This window comes from Grampus griseus (assembly GCF_964374135.1).
Source record: "Grampus griseus genome assembly, chromosome: 2".
NCBI classification, from domain to species: Eukaryota; Metazoa; Chordata; class Mammalia; order Artiodactyla; family Delphinidae; genus Grampus; species Grampus griseus.
Window position 1 is genome coordinate 111,553,015 of NC_139018.1, and position 27,604 is coordinate 111,580,618.

General features: G+C 42.3%; 1 long non-coding RNA gene across 1 annotated transcript in view; it reads left to right on the top strand.

Moving 5' to 3' along the window:
* The first annotated feature begins 3,564 nt into the window (after window positions 1-3,564).
* Window positions 3,565-27,604, top strand: part of LOC309819107 — a 57,824-nt gene continuing 33,784 nt past the window's right edge. The window contains exons 1-2 of the long non-coding RNA XR_014296410.1: window positions 3,565-3,627; window positions 21,631-21,744. This is a non-coding gene — a long non-coding RNA (uncharacterized lncRNA). The remainder of the gene's footprint in view (window positions 3,628-21,630; window positions 21,745-27,604) is intronic.

Below are 27,604 nucleotides of genomic sequence, written 5' to 3' on the forward strand. Positions count from 1 at the left end.
ACCAATCCTTTTACCACTCCCCAAACCTTCCCTATTTATCTTAAGAGGCTAGTAAGGAAAACAAAGTCATCCTAGGAGGAACTTGCCTGTACCTGTGAGATACAAATGTCCTATCTGGTCTTCTCAGGAACCCTTATCTCTGCTATCTTTTAAAATAAACGAATGTTTAAAAAGTAATTTAGAGGGCTTCCCTGGTGGCGCAGTGGTTGAGAGTCCGCCTGCCGATGTAGGGGACACGGGTTCGTGCCCCGGTCCGGGAAGATCCCACATGCCGCGGAGCGGCTGGGCCCGTGAGCCATGGCCGCTGAGCCTGCGCGTCCGGAGCCTGTGCTCCGCAACGGGAGAGGCCGCAACAGTGAGAGGCCCGCGTACCGCAAAAAAAAAAAAGAAAAAGAAAAAGTAATTTAGAACTTTACTTGTCAAGGATAAATAGAAATCTTAAGTGTCTTTTCTGTAAACGCTAGTAAAAAGGGTTTAGCCATCTAGGTAGGTGACCTTGATTTGTTTCATCTGCTAGAAGCCCAATTTGAATCCAACCCCTTGTAACTGATGGCTTTTATATTGTACCTGACTCAGGGCTGAAATTTTGAAATGGGAACTGTGAGGCCTCTGTGTTTGTGTGTTCATATGTATCTATACGTGTGTTGTAGGTGAATGATATTGCCAAAAATGGATTCGTAAAAGAACTCTACTTAATAGTATAAAAAAAAATTAAGTGCTTATATAAATTAAGTGCTTATATAAATACTCAGAAATAGAAAATAAGTGCTTATATAAAAAAAAATTAAAAAAAATTAAGTGCTTATATAAAAAAATTAAGTGCTTATATAAATTAAAAATTAAGTGCTATATAAATACTCAGAAAAAAATTAAGTGCTTATATAAAAAATTAAGTGCTTATATAAATACTCAGAAATAGAAAATAATCTGGCCAGAATGAATTTCAGGTTCATGTCCTCTGGAAAATATTCAGTACTAAACTGCTGTCTGGTATTGAAGGTGGCTTAAGCTTGTTGCTTTTATTAACATAGACATGTAAGAGTCATCGATGTTAAGCGTAATACTTCTAATAAATCTAAGTTTATTAGAGGTCAAATAAGACCTTATTCTATGTTACAAATTTGTCAACAAGAAAGGTAACTCAATGTGAAAAAAAGTTTTTTAAAAATTTATTTATTTATTTTGGGCTGCGTTGGGTCTTCGTTGCTGCGCGGGCTCTCTCTAGTTGCGGTGAGCGGAGGCTACTCTTCATTGCGGTGCACGGGCTTCTCATTACGGTGGCTTCTCTTGTTGCCGAGCACAGGCTCTAGGTGTGTGGGCTTCAGTAGTTGTGGCGCACGGGCTCTAGTGCACAGGCTCAGTAGTTGTGGCGCACGGGCTTAGCTGCTCCGCGGCCTGTGGGAGCTGCTCCGCGGCTCGAACCCGTTTCCCCTGCGTTGGCAGGCGGATTCTCAAACGCTGAGCCACCAGGGAAGCCCGAAAACAACTTCTAAGAAGAGTAAGATATGTATTTTTAGTAAAAGAAGGTGTGAAGAATGAAAACTACTGAAAAGAGTTATACATGATCAGGATTTTCTAAGATTGGATTAAATTTAGTTGGGTAAATGGATTTTGTGGGGAGTGGGCTGGGACAAGACTGGATTTGGTTTCCCCCTCCAAAGTTTTCTTGAAATGCTGCTTTTAATAACAGATAGTATGAGTTTTTTGCCTTTAAGTGATCTGTATTTGTTTTTGAGACCTTTTGTAACTTTAGTTAAGTATTGTCTCACAGTGACCTATGATCTTATTTGACCAAGTGTTTTAAAACTTTTTGACAAACTTCCCAAATGTCAAATTTTAATTAAGCTTGTTTTGATTTCCAGCTAACTTTGGGGTACTTTAGAGGACCCCTAGGTATCTTAGAAGAGAAATATTTAACTAGGGTTACTTGGTATGTTAAATGTAATCATTCGTATTTCTGCTTATTGTAACCAAGTTTCTTTATCGATTACATTGTAATCAGATGTTTAACCATGGCTTTTAAGTCTTTTGTCATTTATAGATATTTTTGTGCTCTGATGCTGTTACAAAAAGTGCTTCATCATCAGGGAGATTCATTGAAAGTCTATGGAAGCAGTTACAACAGTTCCACACCAAGATGATGGCTATGGGAGGATTCCAAACCCATACTGACTTAAAACAAGGAACTGTCCTGCCCCAGGGGCCCCCTAGATCTGGCATCCAGAGATGTTTACTCCCTGACAGGCAGGGTCGATGCCCCTACTCAGCCTTGAAGTAGTTACACAAGACGGACCATCACCCTTCTGCTTCCCATAAGAATATGGGAGTAAAATCTCTGAGGGGGGAATGAAATAGGCGGCAAGAGGGCAGGGCACAACCTTTGAAAGAATGACATAGCCCAAGGACATGACATAAACTGATTAGAACCAAATGGGTCCAAGATGGCGGACAAGTCAACTTTTTCCACTAGACCTTGAGCCTCACTATATGCTCACATCAGCAAGCTAAATGACACACCCACAGGCGCCATGACAGTTCCAAGGCTGACCATAAGGATCAAAAAGTGGGCGGTGGCCCAATTCCTGGAAATCCCCGCCCCTTCCTAAAATAGCTGGAATGCTCCTCCCACTCATTAGCCTATGAAATTACCCACGCCTATAAAAACTGACAACCCCATACCCTGGTGCCTTTCTCACCCTCTGAGATGGCCCACACTCTGTCTGTGGAGTGTGTTTCTCTCTAAATAAATCCACTTCTTACCTACCACTTTGTCTCTCACTGAATTCTTTCTGCGATGAGACGTCAAGAACCTGACCTTCATTAAGTCCTGAAACCAGGTGTGTGATCTCAGTTGGAAGACTGTGGGTTTTGGCCGGTTTCAAGTCCCAGCTGCATGAATTCGAGTCCCAACCTGAGGTGCAGTTTCCTAAGTAGTATGTAGGAGCAATCAAAACACCACTTCATGGTGATAGGTAGTCTGAGTTTTATTTTTTATTTATTGAGATATAATTGACATATAAGATTGTGTACGTTTAAGGTGCACAAGGAGTTGATTTGATACATTTGTGTATTGCAGTATGATTACCACCATAGTGTTAGCTAACACTTCTGTTACTTCACATAATTACCATTTCTTTTTTGTGGTGAGAACATTTAAGATCTACTCTTTTAGCAGTTTTCAAGTATATGATACTATATTTTTGACTATAATTACTAGTATTTTTGACTATAATTACTAGGCAGTGCATTACCTTCCCATCTTCTAGTTACAAGTTTGTACCCTTTGACCAGCATCTCCCCAAACCCGTGGTCCCCCCCCATTCTCTGGTAATCACCATTCTTCTCTCTGTTTCTATGAGTTTGGCTTTTTTTTTTTTTTTGAGTTTGGCTTTTTTTGATTCCACGTACAAGTGATATACAATATTTGCCTTCGTCTGGCTTATCTCACCGAGCACAATGTGCTCAAGGTCCATCCACGTTGTCACAAATGGCAGGATTTCCTTCTTTCTAGCAATCCGAGTTCTTAAAGTGAAAGTAGTTTTCCACCAGAGAAGAGAGAGAGGCCTTCCAGTCGGGGGACAGCGTGTGCGAATTCACAGAGGAAGGAAACAGCTGACTCTGACTCAGGTGAGTGACGGAGGTGGGGGGGGCGGGCGGGGGGAGCCCAAAGGGCCTGGACTTGCTGAAGGAGAAAGCTAGTGAGCAGACAGTCTGCAAAGGGCCTTTTCCTCAGGCAATTTTCTGGAACGCACTATGGAAAGCCCCAGGAGGTTTTTATACATCAGACTGATCAGATGAAATTTGCATTTGAGAGAAATCAATGGGGAGAATGCAAAAGAGAGACACTTAGGGCAAGAGGCTGGTGAGGATCTTCTGGGAGTACCCAGGTGAGATATGAAGGGAACTGACCTCGAAGCTCAGGAGCAGTGGGGAAGGGTGCGTGTGTGTGTGTGTGTGTGTGTGTGTGTGTGTGTGTGTGTGTGGAGGCTGCAGTGTATGATAAAGTATTACACTGCGTTGCAGAGAGATCAGAGGAATGATTATTCTTAGTGGGTCATGAAGTCAATTTAATGCGCTCCAACCAGCGTTTTTTGGTAGAAAAGAATTAAGTAGAATAGAAAAGATATATTAGTGTGTATCATATGAAATACGAGTAACTGTGCGTGAAACTTTGTTCAGTGCTATACATGCAGGTATTGCTCTGTGTGTGGGGGAGAGGGGGAGCTGTGTACAGAGATACAAGGAAAAATACGTGTTTTTCACTGTGGGTGGCAACCAAACAAGTTTGGAAGCCACTGATCCGAGAACGCACTAATGGTGCAAAGCAGAGAGTAATTGCCAACGGGATTCCCAGAAGAGAAAGATTGAATCCACGTGTGGCTGTCAGGGATGGATTCCCAGAGAATTTTGGGAGTGGGAAGTGGGCCTTGAAGGAGGATAGTGTATGGATGGGAGAGAAGTGGGGAAAGCATCCATGCCAGGGAGAAGGGGGTGACCTGGCTGGATTCCTCCTTAGCCTCAGCCTTTCCTAACAGCCTCAAGATAGTTATCTTGAGGAGGCTAACATTTCAGTCTCAGCACAGAAAAGCATCTGCTGACAGAGTATCTTTTCCTCCAGCACTTATGTAAAACCCATCTGTCAAATAACCCATGTCTCTTTTGACCTTCTACACAGGGGCACTAAGTTCATTCTCAAAACAGCTTACTTGACTAACAAACAAGGGATGTTTTCAATTTTCATGAAAGCTCTCAAGGGAAAGAGAATTGAATGAGCTGAGATCTGGGTTCAAGGTCTAGCCTAGAAGCTCATTCATCCAGTCACTTGTCATTTCTAAACCCTGTTTTTGCCCAGCATAAAATGGGCTAATCAGAACAACCCAGCCTTTCTCCCAAACTTGTGAGCATCAAATCAGATGACATAAGGGGTGCAAACCTAAATTACCAGGGATGCAGACAGGTTACTTTTCCCATTTGCCAAAAGACCCAACTAATGTCAGATCCTCTGAAAAATAAACACAATCTGGCAACCTTGTCATTGTTGTAGCGGATACAAGACGCTATTGTTTTATCAGCTGGCACCAGAGTTCCTTTTTAGGGAAGGAAGTGTCTTTGTTTAGGAAAATACCTTGACAGGCCCCTTGGGGATAGAAGGTGAGGCCCTAAGGACATGGGTGGGGAGGAAACAACAAAGATAGCTAAATATTCAATAGCTCTGCCTAAGAATTGAACAAGAATTTGGTGGGAATTCCCAGGCGGACCAATGGTTAGGATTCCACGCTTCCACTGCAGGGGGCTGGGGTTCAATCCCTGGTCGGGGAACTAATATCCCACATGCCACACTGTGCGGCCAAAATAAAAAGAAGAATTTGGGGATGAGGAAGAACAAAGGAGAGACGAAAAAGGAAAACTAAGCAATCTGGTCAGATACTAATGCCGTATTCTGTGAAAAATTGGGGAAGATTTTTAAGAACAGAGAGATCTCTGGACTGCAATTCTGCAAACCAGTCCTCTTGCCAGTGTAACCTATTCTCCAAATCTCCAATAAATGTCTATTACAAAGCTGCCTTTGTGGGAGCAGGGCTAGTGGGCAGCAAAGAGTACAGGCTGTGTTCAACTTTGGGGGCAATTCTGGGATAGAGATAAAGGCGTGTCCACAAGACAACAAAGAAAGAAGTTTAGAGTCAGGTGACACTGAAAAACATAGGTCCAGGGAATTCACAGAAATCTTGGAGAAGGCCTGGGTTTTCCCTACCTTGTGAGATGGGGTTCAAACCAATCCCATGTACAGTTGAGGTGTTAGGGTTACTCCAGTAGGTATATGAAACCATTGACCATCCAACTCAATTATCACAATAAACATTTTTCCAGGCTTCTCTCTGGCTGAAGTCAGTATTATGTGGCCATTACTGATTGAACTTAAGTCATAATTTAAGAATCAACCACACAAGAGAGACCACACCAGCTTTTTTCTTCTCTTTTTCTGACTGCATCCTGACCAATATACACTCCGGGCAGTACTAATCTAATGCAGATAGGTAATCCCTTTCTGAGCATCATCTGTTACAGCTGCATCCTATTTAAAGCATTTCATCATCATCTCATTGAATACCAGGTCTTCAAAATAACTATGGGGCAGGGAAAGCCTGGGTTATCAACTCCACGTTAACAATAAGGAAACTGAGGCCCAAAGAATCAAAAAAAAAGAAGAAAGAAAAAATTACATTTGTATTAGGTATGTGCGATAATCTCAGATTTTAAGGAATGTTGGAGTCATAGATATAAATGCATGAAAAGTCAAACAACAACATTAAAGAAGTACGAATAAATGTAAAAATAAATGTCGTAAGGGAGAGCACAATTAATTTCCGGAAGAATGATAGAGATCACAAGGCATCCAACATCAAAGTCAGGCCAGCTCAACCCTCTCGTGACCCCACCCACTTCTTTCCATCTTGTTGGCCTCCCAAAGCCACTCATTGTCTCCACCAGGATTACCATAATATCTTCCTTACTAGTCTCTCTGACTCTAGGTTTGTCCCTATAATCAGTTCTCCAAAAGGTATCTTTATAACATGCAAATCTCACCCTATCACTCCCCTACTTAAACCCTTAGGGGCACCCCACTGCACTAAATTAGAAATTGTTTAACCTCATCTATACACAAATCTTGATCTGGTCCTCTTATCTCTCAGGCCTCAGCTCTTGCCATTTGCTGCCTGAAACTCTGCTCCTTATAGACTGCTATATAATTAAATAAATATTTGGTCTCTGTGCTTTTCCCTGGCACAGAGCTCCTGAAATCCTTGGGATTTCCTGAGTGATAGGAGTGTCTTTTGTTATTCATAAGGAATCCCTTTCTATCCTAAGTTTATGCTAAAGAAGTGATTTAGGGCAGGGCCCCTAGATAGCCTCCAGATGGGGCTGGTTACCAGAAGGACCAGGTGATTAAAGCGTGAGAATTTCCCGCTGGGAGTTGTTAAGGAGACGCTGGAGGTTGAGGTCTATAAAAACCCTTGAACAGCAAGCGAGAGAGCAGTTTGGAGTTGGTGAGCACGTCCACATGCTGGGAGGATGGTGCACCCCAATTTCACAGAGAGGTTCTTCTGCTCCGGACCCTTCCTGATCTCTCCCTGTGTACTTCTTTATTATCAGCTGGTAAGTGTAAGTAAAGTGACTTCCTGAGTTTGGTGAGCTGATCTAGCAAATTATCAACCCCAAGGAGGGGGTCCAGGGAGCCCCTTATTTATAGCCAGTAGGTCAGAGGTTTGGGTGGCCTGAGACTTAAAACTGGTATCTGAAGTGGAGGTCGTGTTGTGGAACTGAGCTGTAGGGTCTGCGCTAACTCTGGGTAGTTTCAGAATGAATTGAATTGTTGAACACCCAACTGGTGTTGGAGAATAGGTTGTTGTCCAAAAATGTGTCAGGTGGATACTTTTTGTTTTGCTTTTGTTACTGAACTGAAGTTCATGTGCCCAACACACAGTGAGGCCAAACAAACTGAAACGTCAGAGTTTGGAGCAGAGAACGATTTATTGTAGGGCCAAGCAAAGAGACCAGGAGATTTCTACTCAAAAAGCCCAAACTGGGGCTTGCCTGGTGGCGCAGTGGTTGAGAGTCCGCCTGCGAATGCAGGGGACACGGGTTCGTACTCCGGTCCGGGAAGATCCCACATGCCGCGGAGCGGCTGGGCCCGTGAGCCATGGCCGCTGAGCCTGCGCGTCCGGAGCCTGTGCTCCGCAACGGGAGAGGCCGCAACAATGAGAGGCCCGCGTACCGTAAAAAAAAAAAAAAAAAAAAAAAAAAATCATGTCAAAAATTAAATTATTGGGGCTTCCCTGGTGGCGCAGTGGTTGGGAGTCCGCCTGCCGATGCAGGGGACACAGGTTCGTGCCCCGGTCCGGGAGGATCCCACACGCCGCAGAGCGGCTGGGCCCGTGAGCCATGGCCGCTGAGCGTGCGCGTCCGGAGCCTGTGCTCTGCAAACGGGAGAGGCCGCAACAGTGAGAGGCCCAAGTACCGCAAAAAAAAAAAAAAAAAAAAAAGCCCAAACTCCCTGATGGTTTTTAGGGAGAAGTTTTTATAGGCAAAATTTGAGGTGAGGGCTGCAGGATGTGTGACTTGCTTCTGATTGGTTGGTGGTGAGGTAACAGGGTGGTGTTCCAGGAATCTTGTGCCCAGCCTGAAGTTACTACCCTCCACCTGGTGGAGGGCCTGCAAAATAACTCAAAGATATTGTTATGTATATTCCTTTTGGAGAAACCGGGACCCTGCCCCATTGCTACACTATTGTTTCTTGGCTGACCCTCCCTTGTTTCTACATTCTCTTACTTCCCTGATTAGTAATTGTTTGAATCTGCTCTTTGGAACTTAGGGAAGGTCCAGGAGGCTGAATGAAACCTATTTCCTACAAACCAGAAACAGGGAGCACAGAAAGGATTTGTACCCAGGAGGGGCCCCACAGGGTGCTGCTTGGTTTCACTTTGTTCTCCTGATTTCATGAACTATTTTTCCAGGCACTCTTGCCTCCTGGCCTTTGTATGCCATGTCCCTTCTGCTTGCATCACTTTTTTTAAAAAATATTGATTTACTTATTTATTTACTTAGGCTGCGCGGCATTTTTAGTCATGCACTTCTTAGTCGCAGCATGAATGAGGGATCTAGTTCCCTGACCAGGGATCAAACCCAGGCCCCCTGCTTTGGGACAGTGGAGCCTTACCCACTGGACCACCAGGGGAGTCTCTGCTTGCATCACTCTTGCCCACTCTCCTGGTCTAGCTAATTTCACCTTATCCTTTAGGACTTGACTTTGATATCCCCTCCAAGAGGTTCTTCTTATCACTAGAATAGGTTAGAACCTACACCCTGCTATTTCATAGCATCCTCGATATCCCCATCCTAATGCTTATCACACTTCACCGTTGTTACTTGTATAATTGTCTTCTCCAAGAGTGAAGGCAGCTCTGTCAGCTCATTGATGGGTGGACCGGATGGTCTGTCTTGCTTGCCTTCATTTCCAGCACCCAGCATAGCGCCTAGTGTGTTATAAATACTTAAGTGTATTGAGTTCAGAATGAATGAATGCATGTCGTAGGTACTTGGAGGGGAAAAAAGATTGAGGTGGTCAGGAAAGAGGTAGACTAGGACTTGAATGACAAGTGGAGAAGCTTCCATAGTCACCCAGTACATCAGTGACAAACCATGGCTCCTTGCCTCCCCATGGAGTGCCTGCAGAATGGAGGAAAGAGGATGAACTATGAGAGAAGAGCAGGCTCTAGTGCTGCCTCTGTGCCTCACCGAGTGACTTTGAGGGTGTCATTTACCCTCTCAGAGCCTGAGTTTCCTTATCTGTAAAATGGGGCCCCTACTGGTGGGTTTCTGTGAGGTTCGAGGAGGTCCAGAATGTGTAAGTCCCCAGCACAAAATGTACCTGACCAAACGCATGTGAATTTGTTTTCACACAGCCTCCCCATCCAAGATTTCCCAAGCCACTGGCTAAAAGCCAGCCTGGGAAAAGCCAGCATCTTTAACCCCAGCTCCCTGGCCCTAAGCAAACCCACTCTGCCCAGTCTGATCAACAACAGGAGATGGGCCATCTGCTCTGTCCACCCCAGAAACAGCAGACAGTACCCAGAGGCTTCCTCACACCAAGCTTTAGGAGTACCACCAAGCCAGAGCCACTGACTTTAAGGGATTTACCTCCCACAAGGCGGCAGTATCTTTTCCCCTATTAATTTGAGTAAAGAACTTTTTTTAAACTAAATTCTCAGGAATTTTAACCCTCTCTTTAATCTTCTTTGTTAGACAAAAGGGCCCCCCCCCAAATCCTCCGAGAAACAGAATTTATTAGGTGCCTGCAATGTCAGGGTTGTGCAGTATACCCACTCTGCAAGATTCCAAACTAATTAGGGGTGTGGTAGACCAAGCCATGCTCCCCCAAAGATAACCATGCCATTATCCCTGAAACCTATGAATATGTTTTGTTACATGGTAAGCAACTTTTCAGATATAATCAAAGTTTTGGATCTTATGGTGATTATAGGGAGATACCCTGTATTACCTGGGCGGGGCCGATCCAGTCATGTGAGCCCTTAAAGGTAGAGCACTTTATCTTGCTGGAATCAGAGATGAGGAAGAAGAGGAAGCTGGAGATTCAAAGCCTGAGAGGGCAACCGATTATTGCTGGAGGGGTGGAGGCAGCACATGGAAAGCATGACAAGAAATAAGGCAGCATGTAGAAGCAAAGCCCAGCCCCCGGCTGACAGCAAGGAAACAGGGACCTCAGTCCTACAACCACAACGAACAGAATTCTATCAGCAACCTGAAGGAGTGTGGAAGTGGATTCTCCCCCAGAGCCTTCAGACAAGAGCCCAGTCCTGACACTTTAATTTCAGCCTTATGAAAACCATAAGCAGAGAACTCAACCAAGCCTGCCTGGACTTCTGACCTACAGAAATGTGAGATAATAAGTGTGCTGTTTTAAGCCACTACATTTGTGGTGATTTGTTACCATAGCAACAGAAAACTAATACAGGGCGACAGGGCTTATGTCTTCGGGTCCTTCAACCTAGAGCTTAGCCTTAAGCTGCCACAGCTGTGAATTCCTGTGCATCTGAGCATGTCTGGAAAGTTGGAGGTTGTGGGTAGGCCATAGACAGGAAGATTGAAGTGGGGAGAATCATTTTCCATAAAGGTCAGGTCAGAGAGCCTCTCTCAGGAGAGATACCCAACCCACAGACTTGATACAGGTACCCAGTTCTGAGAGCAGGGAACAAAAAAAGAGCCCCACCACACATGGAGGGTATTTAGAGCAGATGGGAGGAGGATGAGAGATCCTCCCTGTGGAAATTCTGGTCAGTGACCTTTGGCCCGCAGAAGGACAAATGGGAGAAAGGCAACCTACTGAGTTAAGGGCCTGGTGGACTAATTGGGAAGTACATGTGAGACCCACCTGGATATTCCCTAAGCTGGCTGAGAGAGATTCGAGAGCCTCTGGGATTCCTGCAATTCTGTGGGTAGAGATTGGGTCATAGAAACATTGTTTTATTCATGTTATTTATGATGCAGTTATACTTGCTGCCCTCCAAACTGGTGTGACCTAGAGAAACAGAGTGCCCCAAGATCTATTAACCTCCAAGGGCAAAATAAGAGGCTTTACAGTGTCAAAGATGGAGCAGGGTGGAATGGGCAGGGGCATGGAGAGGGGATGGCTTGGTTGGACACAGCTGGATGCAAACTCTTCCTCCAATTACTTGTGTAGCTTACTTTACCTTTCTGAGGTTGAGTTTCCAAACCTAAAAAATAGAATGATAAGGTGACTTTCATCACAAAGCATTATGAAGAAACAATAAGTTACTGATTACTACAACACATGATGAAAAATACATTCCATGCTATACTTCAATTCAAAGACCCTCATTTATCCCATCTTAATTCTCCAGTATTGGGGTGTGATTCATAATCATATTGGCCAGGCAGCAGTCCTGAGGTAGTTTTATTGCCTGTACTTGCAAAATTAGTGTCAGTGGTTAGAAAGAAAATTCCAAAGACTACTGACTAGTGAAGTGTCCTTTTAAGAAGGACTACCTCTTCAACCCACAGAGCACAGAGGATAACCTCATACAGAAAAACACAGACGGTGATGTTGCTGAACCATGGTGATTCACAAGGGCTAGACTCTAAATGTGGACAAGTTTTAGGGATGCCAAAACCAATTTATTTTTCTTTTTTTTGATGTGTAAAAGAGAGATGAATGATAAAAACATAACTCTAAAAGAGTACTTTCAATTAACTACAAAATTGAAAAAAATTCTAAGTGATAAACACTGATAAAATACGGGAATTATTTATTATGCCCAACTAACTTACACAGAAATCAAGGCTGAGAGAACACTTGCAGCAAATAGCAAGACTAAGAAGTGAAGGAAATATTCTCAGGCCAATGGCAGATGCCTGTTTGGTATGACTAGCATCTATTAACTATCCCCCAAATCCTTCACAGGAGTCCAAGAGGTGCAGCCTTTGGCCCACCAAAGATATTACGCTTCAGTTTTGCCCACTGAGCACGTGTGTGCACACAAAATTCAAAAAATAGGAGTTGGGATGGGCAGAGTCAAGATGGCAGACTAGGAGGACACAGAATTCCCGTCTCCTCACAACTAGGGCACCTACCAGGCACCGGTGGGGGACCACAGACACCTAAGGGGACAGGAGGAACACCGAGCGACTGGGTAGGACATGGGGCATGGGGGGAGTGAAGAGGGAAGAGACGTGGAGGTGAGACAGGACTGGCGCCCCTGAGGGGCGGCTGGGGGAAGGGAAGGGATCCCACGCCTGAAGGGGGAAATTGGGGAGCCACATGGAGGGCAGAGGCTCAAAAGGGAGTGTGGCCACGTTTCCCCTGCCCACTTGGGCCCTCGAAGCCTGCTGAGATCCAGGGCCTGATCCTCTGCCCACCAAGGCCCCCTCCAGCCGCGTGGGTCCTGAGGGAGTGAGAAGGAAGGAAGGGGGAACAAAAGTAAAGGCCGGACCTCCGGGACCGGCACCCCTGAGGGGCAGCTGGGAGAGGGAAGGAATTCCTACACCCAGTGGGACCCACCCCCGCTAGGGGTCCAGCAGAGAAGGTGGAGACCCTGGGGGAGATGATGGGGGAGGTGTGCAAAGGACTGGAAGGGAATGCGGCCAGTGCTTTCCCTGTCCACTTAGGCACCACGCGCTCCCGGGCCTAATCCTCTGCCCTAGGAGCCTCCCTCCTCCTGCACAGAGCCCAAGCCCCGCCCCTACACCCCCTCCCAGGGCCCCACCTCTACACTGGGAGACCCCCTCCCTCCAACTGCCCTGGGCCTGAACTCCACCCACGCACCCTCACTCAGGGCCGTACTGCCAAACTCCAGAACTCCACACTCCAGACGCCTTCCTCTCTACATGCTGCCTCTCCCCTTCTGCTCGGGTCCTAAGCAGAGGCCCTGCCCCACATTCAAACGTCACCCCACCACCCGCCTAGGTCCTACCTCACCCTAAACCCTGCCCCTGCCTAAGTTCCACCCCCCACCTAAACTCCGCTCCCGTAGCCAAGTCTTTTGTTTTTCTTTTTTCCTCTTTTAGATTGGGGTTCTGTTTTACCTTGTTGATTCATTGTTGTTTTTCCTAATAAATCTTTTATTTTTCTAATTTTATTTTATTCTTTATACTTTGTTATTGTTCTCTCCTTTTAGCTTGTTCCCACCCCACCCCACCCCCTTTTTTTTTCTGTTGTGGTTTTATTTTACCTTGCTGCAGTTGTTTCACTTATAGTTTTATTTTTCCTAATATATCTAATTTTATTTTGTTTTTTATCCTTTGCTATTGTACTGTTCATTTCTTTCTTTCTTTCTTTCTTTTTTTTTTTTACTGCGCCACAAAGCTTGAGAGATCTTGGTTCCCAGGCCAGAGGTCAGGCCCAAGCTCCTGTGGTAGGAGTTCCAAGTCCAAACCGCTGGACTAACACAGAACCTCAGACCCCAGGGAATATTTATAGGAGTTAGGCTTCCCGGAGGTCCTCATCTCATCACCAAGACCCAGCTCTATCCAATTGCCTGCAAACTCCAGGGCTGGACGTCTCAGGCCAAACAACCAGTAAGAAAGGAATATAGCACCATCTACCAAAAAAAAAAAAAAAATGAAACAACAAAAAAATATGTTACAGATGAAGGAGAAAGGTAAAAACCTACAAGACCAAATAAATGTAGATGAAATAGGCAAGCTACCTGAAAAAGAATTCAGAGTGATGATAGTGAAGATGACCCAAAATCTCGGAAACAGAATGGAAAAAATACAAGAAACATTTAACAAGGATCTAGAAGAACTAAAGAGCAAACAAACAGTGATGAACAACACAGTTACTAAAATTAAAAATACTCTAGAAGGAATCAATAGCAGAATAACTGAGGCAGAAGAACGGATAAGTGAGCTGGAAGATAAAATGGTGGAAATAACTACTGCAGAGCAGAATAAAGAAAAAAGAATGAAAAGAATTGAGGACAGTCTCAGAGACCTCCGGGACAACATTAAATGCACCAACATTCAAATTATAGGGGTTCTAAAGAAGAGAAAAAAAAAGGGTCTGAGAAAATATTTGAAGAAATTATAGTCAAAAACATACATAACATGGGAAAGGAAATAGTCAATCAAGTCCAGGAAGCACAGAGACTACTGTCCAGGAAGCATAGAGAGTACCATACAGGATAAACCCAAAGAGAAACAGGCCGAGACACATATTAATCAAACTATCAAAACTTAAATACACAGAAAAGATATTAAAAGCAGCGAGGGAAAAGCAACAAATAACATAAAAGGGAATCCCCATAAGGTTAACAGCTGATCGTTCAGCAGAAACTTTGCAAGCCAGAAGGGACTGGCAGGACATATTTAAAGTGAGGAAAGGGAAAAACCTACACCCAGGATGACTCTACCGAGCAAGGATCTCATTCAGATTTGACGGAGAAATTAAAAGCTTTACAGACAAGCAAAAGCTGAGAGAATTCAGCACCACCAAACGAGATTTACATCAAATGTTAAAGGAATTTCTCTAGGCAGGAAACACAAGAGAAGGAAAAGACCTACAATAACAAACCCAAAACAATTAAGAAAATGGGAATAGGAGCATACATATCAATAACTATCTTAAATGTAAATGGATTAAATGCTCCAACCAAAAGACATAGACTGGCTGAATGGATACAAAAACAAGACCCATACATATGCTGTCTACAAGAGACCCATTTCAGACCTAGAGACACATACAGACTGAAAGTAAGGGGATGGAAAAAGATATTCCATGCAAATGGAAACCAAAAGAAAGCTGGAGTAGCAATTCTCGTATCAGACAAAATAGACTTTAAAATAAAGACTATTACAAGAGACCAAGAAGGACACTACATAATGATCAAGGGATCATTCAAGAAGAAGATATAACAATTGTAAATATTTATGTACCCAACATAGGAGCACCTCAATACATAAGGCAAATTCTAACAGGCATAAAGAGGAAATCAACAGTAACACAATAAGAGTAGGGGACTCTAACACCCCACTTTCGCCAATGGACAGATCATCCAAAATGAAAATAAATAAGGAAACACAAGCTTTAAATGATACATTAAACAAGATGGACGTAATTGATATTTATACGACATTCCTCCAAAAAACAACAGAATACACTTTCTTCTCAAGTGCTCATGGAACATGCTCCAGGATAGACCATATCTTGGGTCACAAATCAAGCCTTGGTAAATTTAAGAAAATTGAAATCATTTCAAGCATCTTTTCCAGCCACAATGCTATGAGACTAGATTTCAATTACAGCAAAAAAAAAAAAAAAAAAAAAAAAGTAAAAAACACAAACACATGGAGGCTAAACAATACACTACTAAATAACCAAGAGATCACTGAAGAAATCAAAAAATACCTAGAAACAAATGACAATGAAAACACAACGACCCAAAACCTATGGGATGGAGCAAAAGCAGTTCTAAGAGGGAAGTTTATAGCTATACAAGCGTACCTTAAGAAACAAGAAACATCTCAAATAAACAACTTAACCTTACACCTAAAGCAATTAGAGAAAGAAAAACAAAAAAAACCCTAAAGTTAGCAAAAGGAAAGAAATCATAAAAATCAGATCAGAAATAAATGAAAAAGAAAAGAAGGACACAATAGCAAAGATCAATAAAACTAAAAGCTGGTTCTTTGAGAAGATTAACAAAATTTATAAACCATCAGGTGGACTCATTAAGAAAAAGAGGGAGAGGACTCAAATCAATAAAATTAGAAATGAAAAAGGAGAAGTTACAATGGACACTGCAGAAATACAAAGCATCCTAAGAGACTACTACAAGCAACTCTATGCCAATAAAATGGACAACCTGGAAGAAATGGGCAAATTCTTAGAAAGGTATAACCTTCCAAGGCTGAACTAGGAAGAAATAAAAAATATGAACAGACCAATCACAAGGAATGAAATTAAAACTGTGTTTAAAAATCTTCCAACAAGCAAAAGCCCAGGACCAGATGGCTTCACAGGTGAATTCTAGCAAACATTCAGAGAAGAGCTAACACCTATTCTTCTCAAACCCTTACAAAATATAGAAGAGGAAGGAACACTCCCAAACTCATTCTACAAGGCCACCATCAACCTGATACCAAAAGGAGACAAAGATGTCACAAAAAAAGAAAACTACAGGCCAATATCACTGATGAACATAGATGCAAAAATCCTCAACAAGGGCTTCCCTAGTGGCGCAGTGGTCGAGAGTCTGCCTGCCGATGCAGGGGACATGGGTTCGTGCCCCCGTCTGGTAAGATCCCACATGCCGCGGAGCAGCTGGGCCTGTGAGCCATGGCCACTGAGCCTGTGCGTCCGGAGCCTGTGCTCCGCAACGGGAGAGGCCACAACAGTGAGAGGCCCATGTACCATCAAAAAAAAAAAAAAAAATCCTCAACAAAATATTAGCAAACAGAATCCAATAGCACACTAAAAGGATCATACACTATGCTCAAGTGGAGTTTATCCCAGGAATGCAAGGATTCTTCAATATACGCAAATCATTCAATGTGATACACCATATTAACAAATTGAAGGATAAAAACCATGTGATCATCTCAATAGATGCAGAAAAAGCTTTTGATAAATTCAACACCGATTTATGATAAAAACTCTCCAGAAAGTGGGCACAGAGGGAACCTACCTCAACATAATAAAGGCCATATATGACAAACCCACAGCCAACATCATTCTCAATGGTGAAAAACCGAAACCATTTCCACTAAGATCAGGAACAAGACAAGGTTGCCCACTCTCACCACTCTTACTCAACATAGTTTTGGAAATTTTAGCCACAGCAATTAGAGAAGAAAAAGAAATAAAAGGAATCCAAATCGGAAAAGAAGCAGTAAAGCTGTCACTGTTTGCAGATGACATGATACTATACATAGAGAATCCTAACGATGCTACCAGAAAACTACTAGAGCTAATCAATGAATTTGGTAAAGTAGCAGGATACAAAATTAATGCACAGAAATCTCTTGCATTCCTATACACTAATGATGAAAAATCTGAGAGAAATCACAGCAAGATCCTTTTTGACCCACCTCCTACAGAAATGGAAATGAAAACAAAAATAAACAAACGGGACCTAATGAAACGTAAAAGCTTTTGCACAGCAAGGGAAACCATAAATAATACGAAAAGACAACACTCAGAATGAGAGAAAGAATGGGATAAGGAGGGTGGTAGGGAGACGCAAGATGGAAGGGATATGGAGATATATGTATGCATATAGCTGATTTACTTTATTAAACAGCAGAAACTAACACAACATTGTAAAGCAATTATACTCCAATAAAGATATTAAAAAAAATATAGGAGTTGGTTGAAAAATACAAAAAAATCCCTAGATGTTGCAGAGCATTACAAAAGATTGGAGTTATTTTAAAGCTGGTCTATTGTGGCCTAACTGATAAACCTAAAATGACACAGATTTAATGTGTGCAATTTTATGAGTTTGGACACATGCTCACACTTGTGAGATCTTTACCACAACCAAAGCAATAGACATACACATCACCTCTCAAAGTTTCCTTATGTCCTTTTGTTTGTTTGTGATAAGAACACTTAACACCCTCTTTTTTAAATTAATTTATTTATTTTTGGCTGAGTTGGGTCTTCGTTGCTGCGCGCGGGCTTTCTCTAGTTGCCGTGAGCAGGGGCTGCTCTTCGTTGCAGTGCGCGGGCTTCTCATTGCGGTGGCTTCTCTTGTTGCGGAGCACGGGCTGTAGGCCTGTGGGCTTCAATAGTTGTGGCACATGGGCTCAGTAGTTGTGGCTCGTGGGATCTAGAGCACAGGCTGAGTAGTTGTGGCGCACGGGCTTAGTTGCTCCGTGGCATGTAGGATCTTCCCGGACCAGGGCTCGAACCCATGTCCCCTGTATTGGCAGGCGGATTCTTAACCACTGCGCCACCAGGGAAGTCCCACTTAACACACTCTTAACAAATTTTGAACGAGGGACTGAAATCAGGCATTGACTTCCAAGTACACTGTAGGTGACAAGGACAAATTTGAATGGGGAAGTTGTTGGTTCGGTGAGATGCTGACCTCCAGGAAATGATGCAATCCAGGAAGTTATATATTTCACATAAAGTCACAACCAGGAAGTGGTGCTTTAGTTCCAGTGAAAAGCACGGGAGGCATTGTGGCTGAGGCTGCACAGGGAGCTTCCTGAGCAAATGGCTTGGGGTTGGATGCTGAGCTTTGCAGGAGAATTGATGGCGGGTTCATAAAGGAGAAGAAAGGCAGGGAGGGATGGACCACCCCTTGGGGAGGAGGCAGGCCCTGAGGGGGGCGCCCCATCACAAGCGTATTCTTGAAATGACACAGGATCAGGAAGCAGGCTTCTTCCAGTATCCATAGTTGACCCCTTTCATCATGAAGGAAGAACAGCTGAAAAGAATAGATGTTTTGAATACTACCATGAAGCAGAAGAAAACCAAGACAATGTTTTAGTTAAATAAGGAAAGTAAAGAAAAAGAAAGGAAGTACAAACCTCAAAGCACCAGTAGCAAATGTCCACCAGGAACATGAGAAGTTATGGGAAAGATCTCAAAGAAGACAACAAATTCTGTCCCTTTCTGTTGTAAAGCATCAAATATGACTTCTAGCTTTAGGGTTCCAACCATGGCCAGAGAGTGTGGATCCCTCTGACCTCAGGACACAAAGGGAGTTTACGAATTCAGGAACCATATCAGTTCCAGAAACCCCTTCCAGTCACCTCCAAGATGCCAGGGCAGAATAATAATGGGACAGTAAAAAAAGGGTTCCCAGGATACAGTGAACATCACATTTTTAGATCAACGAGAAAGGAGGCAGAACATTTTTCTCCTAAAGTTTTCCAAATGCCCCATACTCCAAAAAACACTCTCAGCAGAAGTATGAAAGAGAAAAAAGGCTAACAATGAAAGAAAAGGTAAGATGAAGTTGGAAGGAGAGCTGACCACTTTAAGAAGTATGAAAAGGGTGACAAAAAGAACAGAGCATGAAAAATTAGGATCCCCTGATGGGAACTTTATCCAGAGCCTGAAGTGAGTGGAGCAGCTTGGACCTCAGAGGGTCTGGTGGACTGGAAGAGATGCTTCCTGCTGAGAACCTCAGCAGCCCAGTTCTTTACAGGAAGATGAAACTTTAGTCCTCTTCTTGGCTTTCCTGGTAGAGAACTGATTCCTTAAAAATTGCCTTTAGGGACTTCCCTGGTGGCACAGTGGTTAAGAATCTGCCTGCCAATGCAGGGGACATGGGTTTGATCCCTGGTCTGGCAAGATCCTACATGTCGCAGAGCAACTAAGCCCGTGTACCACAACTACTGAGCCTGTGCTCTAGAGCCCACGACCCACAACTACTGAAGCCCACGCTCCTAGAGCCCATGCTCTGCAACAAGAGAAGCCACTGCAATGAGAAGCCCATGCACCACAATGAAGAGTAGCCCCTGCTGTGGAAGCGCAGAGTCCTACCCACTGGACCACCAGGGAATTCCCTCTCCTGAAATCATCAATGACTTTGCTCTGTGTGCTCAGACCTACTCCACCACCTCAGCCTAGACTGGACCTTTCAAAAAAAAAAGGATTCCTTTTAGGATCATTCATAGATAGCACCCCCCGCACATCCTGGTGTAAAAGAGCTTAAATTTTACTTTAATTGGTATCTGGTGAAAGAGAAATTCAAGTCAGCTCGGGAAGATTCCAGGGGGTCAAAAGAACTTAGAAATGGAGGAAACAATATGAAAAGTGCTAAAGGAAAATGAACTGTCTTGTAATCATTTAAATACTATTAGTATTTGACAAGTGACTTTAGTAGATCATTGTGCTGAATCATTTCCCAAGTAATACAGTAGTACAGGTCAGTACTATATTTCTCTGAATCTGGGTTGGTTCTTCTTCTTTTTTTTTAAACTCACAAGGTCCGTAGTGTCCTTTTATACCCAATCATTTCTTGGTGTTTCTGATGACATTGGTGCAGGGATGAAGGAAAATGTTGTCTGGAATTAAATGACCTCCTAACAACAACAACAGGCTCAGTAAAAACATTCAAATAATTTGGAAGTGTACAAAGTGAAGTCCCTATCACTCGCTCACAATCGGGGATTTGGAGTAAATATCTTTTTGTGTGTGTGGTACGCGGGCCTCTCACTGCTGTGGCCTCTCCCGTTGCGGAGCACAGGCTCCGGATGCGCAGGCTCAGCGGCCATGGCTCACGGGGCCAGCTGCTCTGCGGCATGTGGGATTTTCCCGGACCAGGGCATGAACCCCTGGAGTAAATATGTTTAATTGTTTAATTATCCTTCTAGACCTTTTATTATCTATCTGTCAGATTGATACATGACTACTGACATCTCTTGGAATGTCCTCAGCCTGTGCTAACTGCCCTGCAGCCTCCTTTTAAATTTTTTTAACAAGACAATACATTGTGGACATGTGTTAAGGTTGCCGTATGAAGATTTACTTCATTCTTTATCATGGTTACACTGTTTCCCTCAGTGTAGATTTATAACAATACATATATATATTATTGAAGTATAGTTGATTTACAATGTTGTGTTAGTTTTAGGTGTACAGCAAAGTGCTTCAGATACGTATATATATATATTCTTTTTCAGATTCTTTTCACTTGTAGGTTATTATAAAATACTGAGTATAGTTCCCTGTGCTATAGAGTAGGTCCTTGTTGGTTACCTGTTTTATGAGTAGTAGTGTGTATTCGTTAATCCCAAACTCCTAATTTATCCCCCCCCCCCCGATAATAATATTAACTAACTCACTTTGGAACATTCAGGCTTCTCAATTTTTTTTTTTTTTACAATTTCAAAAGAGTATATTTGTATCATGCTAAGAGCACAGACTAGAAACAGGCTGCCTGGGCGCAATCCATTTCTGCAGCTTTCCCCTCTGTGTCCAGTCTCCGTAACTGTAGAACGGGGAGAATTAGCCCCGCCTCATAGGACTGTGAGGCTTAGATGAGTTTATATTGTAGAGCTCTTTGCACTATGTCTCCACGTCACACATTCTTGCTATAGTTATTCCATATGTCTTTGCAACTTGTGCTAGAATTTCTGTAAGATCGCTTTCTAGAGTGAGAATTTGTGAGATTATACTGACCATTTAAACTGGAGCTTAGAATACCTGCCAAAATTTCAAATACGTGTGCTCTTTGACCCAGCAATGCCAGTTCTGGAAATTTATCCTACAGATAGACTAGCAGGCTTGCAAAATGACACGTCTGGAAGGTTATTCATTGCGGTATTGTTTGTAACAGCAATAGACTGGAAACTAATAGGAGACCAGTTAAATAATTTATGGCTCAACCACACAATGGATTACTATATAGCCACTTAAAAAAAAAAAAAGGAGAGGCTCTCTTTGCACCAATACAGAATGATATCCAAGATGTATTTTTAAGTGAAAATAAGAGTGTAATAGCTAACACTTGTATCCCATATTTCATCAATTCTAAGATGTGCATTTTTTCACTTTGTGACATACTTGAAATGAGGATGTGTTATAGTCAAAGGCATGTCATAATTTAATTGGATGTTTTTTTTCTTTCCTAGTCCATAAAATAATGATGTGTCTTACATACGTGGCATTTTGGACCTGAGGAAATACAGCCATGCTTACCCAGTATGAGGCACTGTCCATTTCAATCTCACAACGACCCTGTGAGGGTAAGTACTATTATTTTCTACATTTCACATGTAAGGAAGTAAGATTTGATCTTGGGCAGTCTCACTCCAGAGCTCACGCACTTGGACTTCTGATACCACACCTCCTTATGATGACAGCACCACATGTCACATATAGGTGGCTCACTGTGTGCCAGGCCCTGTCCTAAGGGCTTCATACATATATTTGCTCATCTAATCCTCAAATAACCATATGAGACAACCTTATTATACAGGTGAGGAAATAGAGGCACTAAGAGGTTATGAAACTTGCTTAAAGTCACAGCTAATTTGTGGAAGAACTGGGGTTTAAACATGGGCAATCTGGCTTCAGAGATCATGCTCTTAATGCTACCTTTTGTTTAAAGAAGGGGGGTAGTTATGATATATTCCTTTTTGAAAAATATCTTAGAAGTAATTTAAAAAGTGATGCAAGTGTATCATCAGTAGGGTAGCACATAGGAACTGAGTAATTGGAGGATGCAAAAGTTTTTATTGCACACCTTTTAAAATATTTATTTATTTATTTATGGCTGTGTTGGGTCTTCGTTTCTTTTTTTTTTTTTTGTATTTTTTACAGATCTTTTCCTGTAATTGATATCTAGTCTCATAGCGTTGTGGTCAGAAAAGATACTTGATACAATTTCAATTTTCTTAAATTTACCAAGACTTGATTTGTGACCCAAGATATGATCTATCCTGGAGAATGTTCCATGAGCACTTGAGAAAAATGTGTATTCTGTTGTTTTTGGATGGAATGTCGTATAAATATCAATTAAGTCCATCTTGTTTAATGTATCATTTAAAGCTTGTGTTTCCTTATTTATTTTCATTTTGGATAATCTCTCCATTGGTGAAAGTGTGGTGTTAAAGTACCCTACTATGAATATGTTACAGTCGATTTCCCCTTTTATGGCTGCTAGTATTTGCCTTATGTATTGAGCTGCTACTATGTTGGGTGCATGAATATTTACAATTGTTATATCTTCTTCTTGGATCGATCGCTTGATCATTGTGTAGTGTCCTTCTTTGTCTCTTGTAATAGTCTTTATTTTAAAGTCTATTTTGTCTGATATGAGAATTGCTACTCCAGCTTTCTTTTGGTTTCCATTTGCATGGAATATCTTTTTCCATCCCCTTACTTTCAGTCTGTATGTGTCTCTAGGTCTGAAGTGGGTCTCTTGTAGACAGCATATATATGGGTCTTGTTTTTGAATCCATTCAGCCAATCTGTGTCTTTTGGTGGGAGCATATAGTCCATTTACATTTAAGGTAATTATCGATATGTATGTTCCTATTCCCATTTTCTTAATTGTTTTTGGGTTCGTTATTGTATGTCTTTTCCTTCTCTTGTGTTTCTTGCCTAGAGAAGTTCCTTTAGCATTTGTTGTAAAGCTGGTTTGGTGGTGCTGAACTCTCTCAGCTTTTGCTTGTCTGTAAAGGTTTTACTTTCTCCATCAAATCTGAATGAGATTCTTGCTGGGTAGAGTAATCTTGGTTGCAGGTTTTTCTCCTTCATCCCTTTAAATGTGTCCTGCCAGTCCCTTCTGGCTTGCAGAGTTTCTGCTGAAAGATCAGCTGTTAACCTTATGGGGATTCCCTTGTGTGTTATTTGTTGTTTTTCCCTTGCTGCTTTTAATATGCTTTCTTTGTATTTAATTTTTGACAGTTTGATTAATATGTGTCTTGGCGTATTTCTCCTTGGCTTTATCCTGTATGGGACTCTCTGTGCTTCCTGGACTTGATTAACTATTTCCTTTCCCATATTAGGGAAGTTTTCAACTATAATCTCTTCAAATATTTTCTCAGTCCCTTTCTTTTTCTCTTCTTCTGGAACCCCTATAATTCGAATGTTGATGCATTTAATGTTGTCCCAGAGGTCTCTGAGACTGTCCTCAGTTCTTTTCATTCTTTTTTCTGTATTCTGCTCTGCAGTAGTTTTTTCCACTATTTTATCTTCCAGGTCACTTATCCGTTCTTCTGCCTCAGTTATTCTGCTATTGATCCCTTCTGGAGTATATTTCATTTCATTTATTGTGTTGTTCATCATTGCTTGTTTCATCTTTAGTTCTTCTATATCCTTATTAAATGTTTCTTACAATTTGTCTATTCTATTTCCAAGATTTTGGATCATCTTTACTATCATTACTCTGAATTCTTTTTCAGGTAGACTGCCTATTTCCTCTTCATTTGTTAGGTCTGGTGGGTTTTTATCTTGCTCCTTCATTTGCTGTGTGTTTCTCTGTCTTCTCATTTTGCTTATCTTACTGTGTTTGAGGTCTCCTTTTTGCAGGCTGCAGGTTCGTAGTTCCTGTTGTTTTTGGTGTCTGTCCCCAGTGGCTAAGGTTGGTTCAGTGGGTTGTGTAGGCTTCCTGGTGGAGGGGACTAGTGCCTGTGTTCTGGTGGATGAGGCTGGATCTTGTGTTTCTGGTGGGCAGGTCCACGTCTGGTGGTGTGTTTTGGGGTGTCTGTGGCCTTATTATGATTTTAGGCAGCCTCTCTGCTAATGGGTGGGGTTGTGTTCCTGTCTTGCTAGTTGTTTGGCATAGGATGTCCAGCACTGTAGCTTGCTGGTCGTTGAGTGAAGCTGGGTGCTGGTGTTGAGATGGAGATCTCTGGGAGATTTTTGCCGTTTGATATTATGTGGAGCTGGGAGGTCTCTTGTGGACCTGTATGCTGATGTTGGCTCTCCCACCTCAGGCACAGCAGTGACTCCTGGCTGCAGCACCAAGAGCCTTTCATCCACCCGGCTCAGAATAAAAGGGAGAAAAAGTAGAGAATTAGTAGAAGAAGAATTAGTAGAAGTAGGAAGAAAGAAAGAAAGGAAGGAAGGAAGGAAGAAGATAAAGTAAAATAAAATAAATATAGTAAAGTTATTAAATTAAAAAATAATTATTAAGAAAAAATTAAAAAACAAAACAAAAAAAATGGACGGATAGAACCTTAGGACAAATGGTGGAAGCAAAGCTATACAGACAAAATCTCATACAGAAGCATACACATACACACTCAGAAAAAGAGGAAAAGGGGAAGAAGTCATAAATCTTGCTCTCAAAGTCCACCTCCTCAATTTGGGATGATTCGTTATCTATTCAGGTATTCCATAGATGCAGGGTACATCAAGTTGATTGTGGAGCTTTAATCCGCTGCTTCTGAGGCTGCTGGGAGAGATTTCCCTTTCTCTTCTTTGTTCTCACAGATCCCAGGGCCTCAGCTTTGGATTTGGCCCCGCCTCTGCGTGTAGGTCGCTGGAGGGCGTCTGTTCTTAGCTGGGACAGGACGGAGTTAAAGGAGCCGCTGATTCGGGGACTCTGGCTCACTCAGGCCAGTGGGGGAGGGAGGGGTACGGAGTACAGGGCGAGCCTGCGGTGGCAGAGGCCTGAGTGACGTTGCACCAGCCTGAGGCTCGCCGTGCATTGTCCCGGGGAAGTTGTCCCTAGATCCTGGTAACCTGGCAGTGGCGGGCTGCATAGGCTCCCCGTAGGGGAGGTATGGATAGTGACCTGTGCTCGCACACAGGCTTCTTGGTGGCGGCAGCAGCAGCCTTAGCGTCTCCTGCCCGTCTCTGGGGTCCGCGCTTCTAGCCGCGGCTCACGCCAGTCTCGAGCTCCTTTAAGCAGCGCTCTTGGGTATTCGTTTCTGTGCGAGGGCTTTCTCTAGTTGCGGCAAGCGGGGGCCACTCTCAATCGCGGTGCGCGGGCCTCTCACTGTCGTGGCCTCTCTTGTTGCAGAGCACAGGCTCCAGACGCGCAGGCTCAGTAGTTGTGGCTCACAGGCCTAGTTGCTCCGCGGCACGTGGGATCTTCCCAGACCAGGGCTCAAACCTGTGTCCCCTGCATTGGCAGGCAGATTCTGAACCACTGTGCCACCAGGGAAGCCCTTAAAAATTTTAATTTAATTTTATTTACTTATTTTTTTGAGGTATAGTTGATTTATAATGTGTTTGTTTCAGGTGTAAAACAAAGTGATTCAGTTATATATATATATATATATATATATATATATATATATATATATATATATATAGTGTTGGCCAAAATGTTCATACGATTTTTTCTGTAAGATGGCTCTAGTAGCACTTAGTTGTCTTTAACTTCATTCGAAACAATTTTGTTAGATTGTATGTGACAGCTGTCATATCAATGTGCATTTAAAAGAAGACATCAAAATTGGTGAATTTTTGTGTAGCCATTTTACTATTAAAGATGGAAGAAAAAAGCAACATTTTCAGCATATCATGCTTTATTATTTCAAGAAAGGTAAAAACACAACTGAAACGCAAAAGAAGATTTGTGCAGTGTATGCAGAAGGTGCTGTGACTGACCGAACATGTCAAAAGCGGTTTGCAACGTTTTGTGCTGGAGATTTTGCACTGGATGATTCTCCACGGTCGGGTAGACCAGTTGAAGTTGATAGCGATCAAATCAAGACATTAACTGAGAACAACCAATGTTATACCAGGCGGGAGATAGCCGACATACTCAAAATATCCAAATCAAGCACTGAAAATCATTTGCAACAGCTTGGTTATGTGAATCAATTTGATGTTTGGTTTCCACAGAAGTTAAGCGAAAAAAACCTTGACCATATTTCTGCATGCGATTCTCTACTGAAATGTAATGAAAACGTTGTGTTTTAAAAACAAATTGTGACAGGTGATGAAAAGTGGGTACTGTACAACAATGTGGAATGGAAAACATCGTGGGACAAGCAAAATGAAACACCACCAACTACACCAAAGGTCGGTCTTCATCCAAAGAAGGTGATGTTGTGTGTATGGTGGGATTGGAAGGGACTCCTCTATTATGGGCTTCTTCCGGAAAACCGAATGATTAATTCCAACAAGTACTACTCCCAATTAGACCAACTGAAAGCAGTACTCGACGAAAACGTCCGGAATTAGTCAACAGAAAATGCAGAATCTTGCATCAGGATAACCCAAGACCGCATGTTTCTTTGATGACCAGGCAAAAACTGTTACAGCTTGGCTGGGAAGTTCTGATTCATCTGCTGTATTCACCAGACATTGCATCTTTGGATTTCCATTTATTTAGGTCTTTACAAAATTCTCTTAATGGAAAAAATTTCAATTCCCTGGAAGACTGTAAAGGGCATCTGGAACAGTTCTTTGCTCAAAAAGATAAAAATTTTGGGGAAGATGGAATTATGAAGTTGCCTGAAAAATGGGAGAAGGTAGTGGAACAAAATGGTTGAATACATTCTTCAACAAAGTTCTTGGTGAAAATGAAAAATGTGTCTTTTATTTTTAGTTAAAAACTGAAGGTACTTTTTGGCCAGCCCAATATATATATTTTTCAGATTCTTTTCCATTATAGGTTATTACAAGATATTGAATACAGTTCCCTGTACTATACAGCAAGTCCTTGTTGTTCATCTATTTTATTATAGTAGTTTGTGTCTGTTAATCTCAAACTCCCAATTTATCCCTTCTCCTCTTTCCCCTTTGGTAACCATAAATTTGTTTTCTATGTCTGTGAGTCTATTTCTGTATTGTAAATGAGTTCATTTGTATCATTTTTTTAGAGTCCACATATAAGTGATATTGTATGATATTTGTCTTTCCCTTCTGACTTACGTCACTTAGTATGGTAATCTCTAGGTTCATCCATGTTGCTGCAAATAACATTATTTCATTCTTTTTTTATGGCTGAGTAATATTTCATTGTGCATATATGCCACATCTTCTTTAACCATGTAGCTGTTGATGGACATTTAGGTTGCTTCCATGTGCTGGCTATTGTAAATAGTGCTGCTATGAACATTGGGGTGTATGTGTCTTTTTCTTTTTTAAAATTTTTATTGGAGTATAGTTGATTTACAATGTGTTAGTTTCAGGTGTACA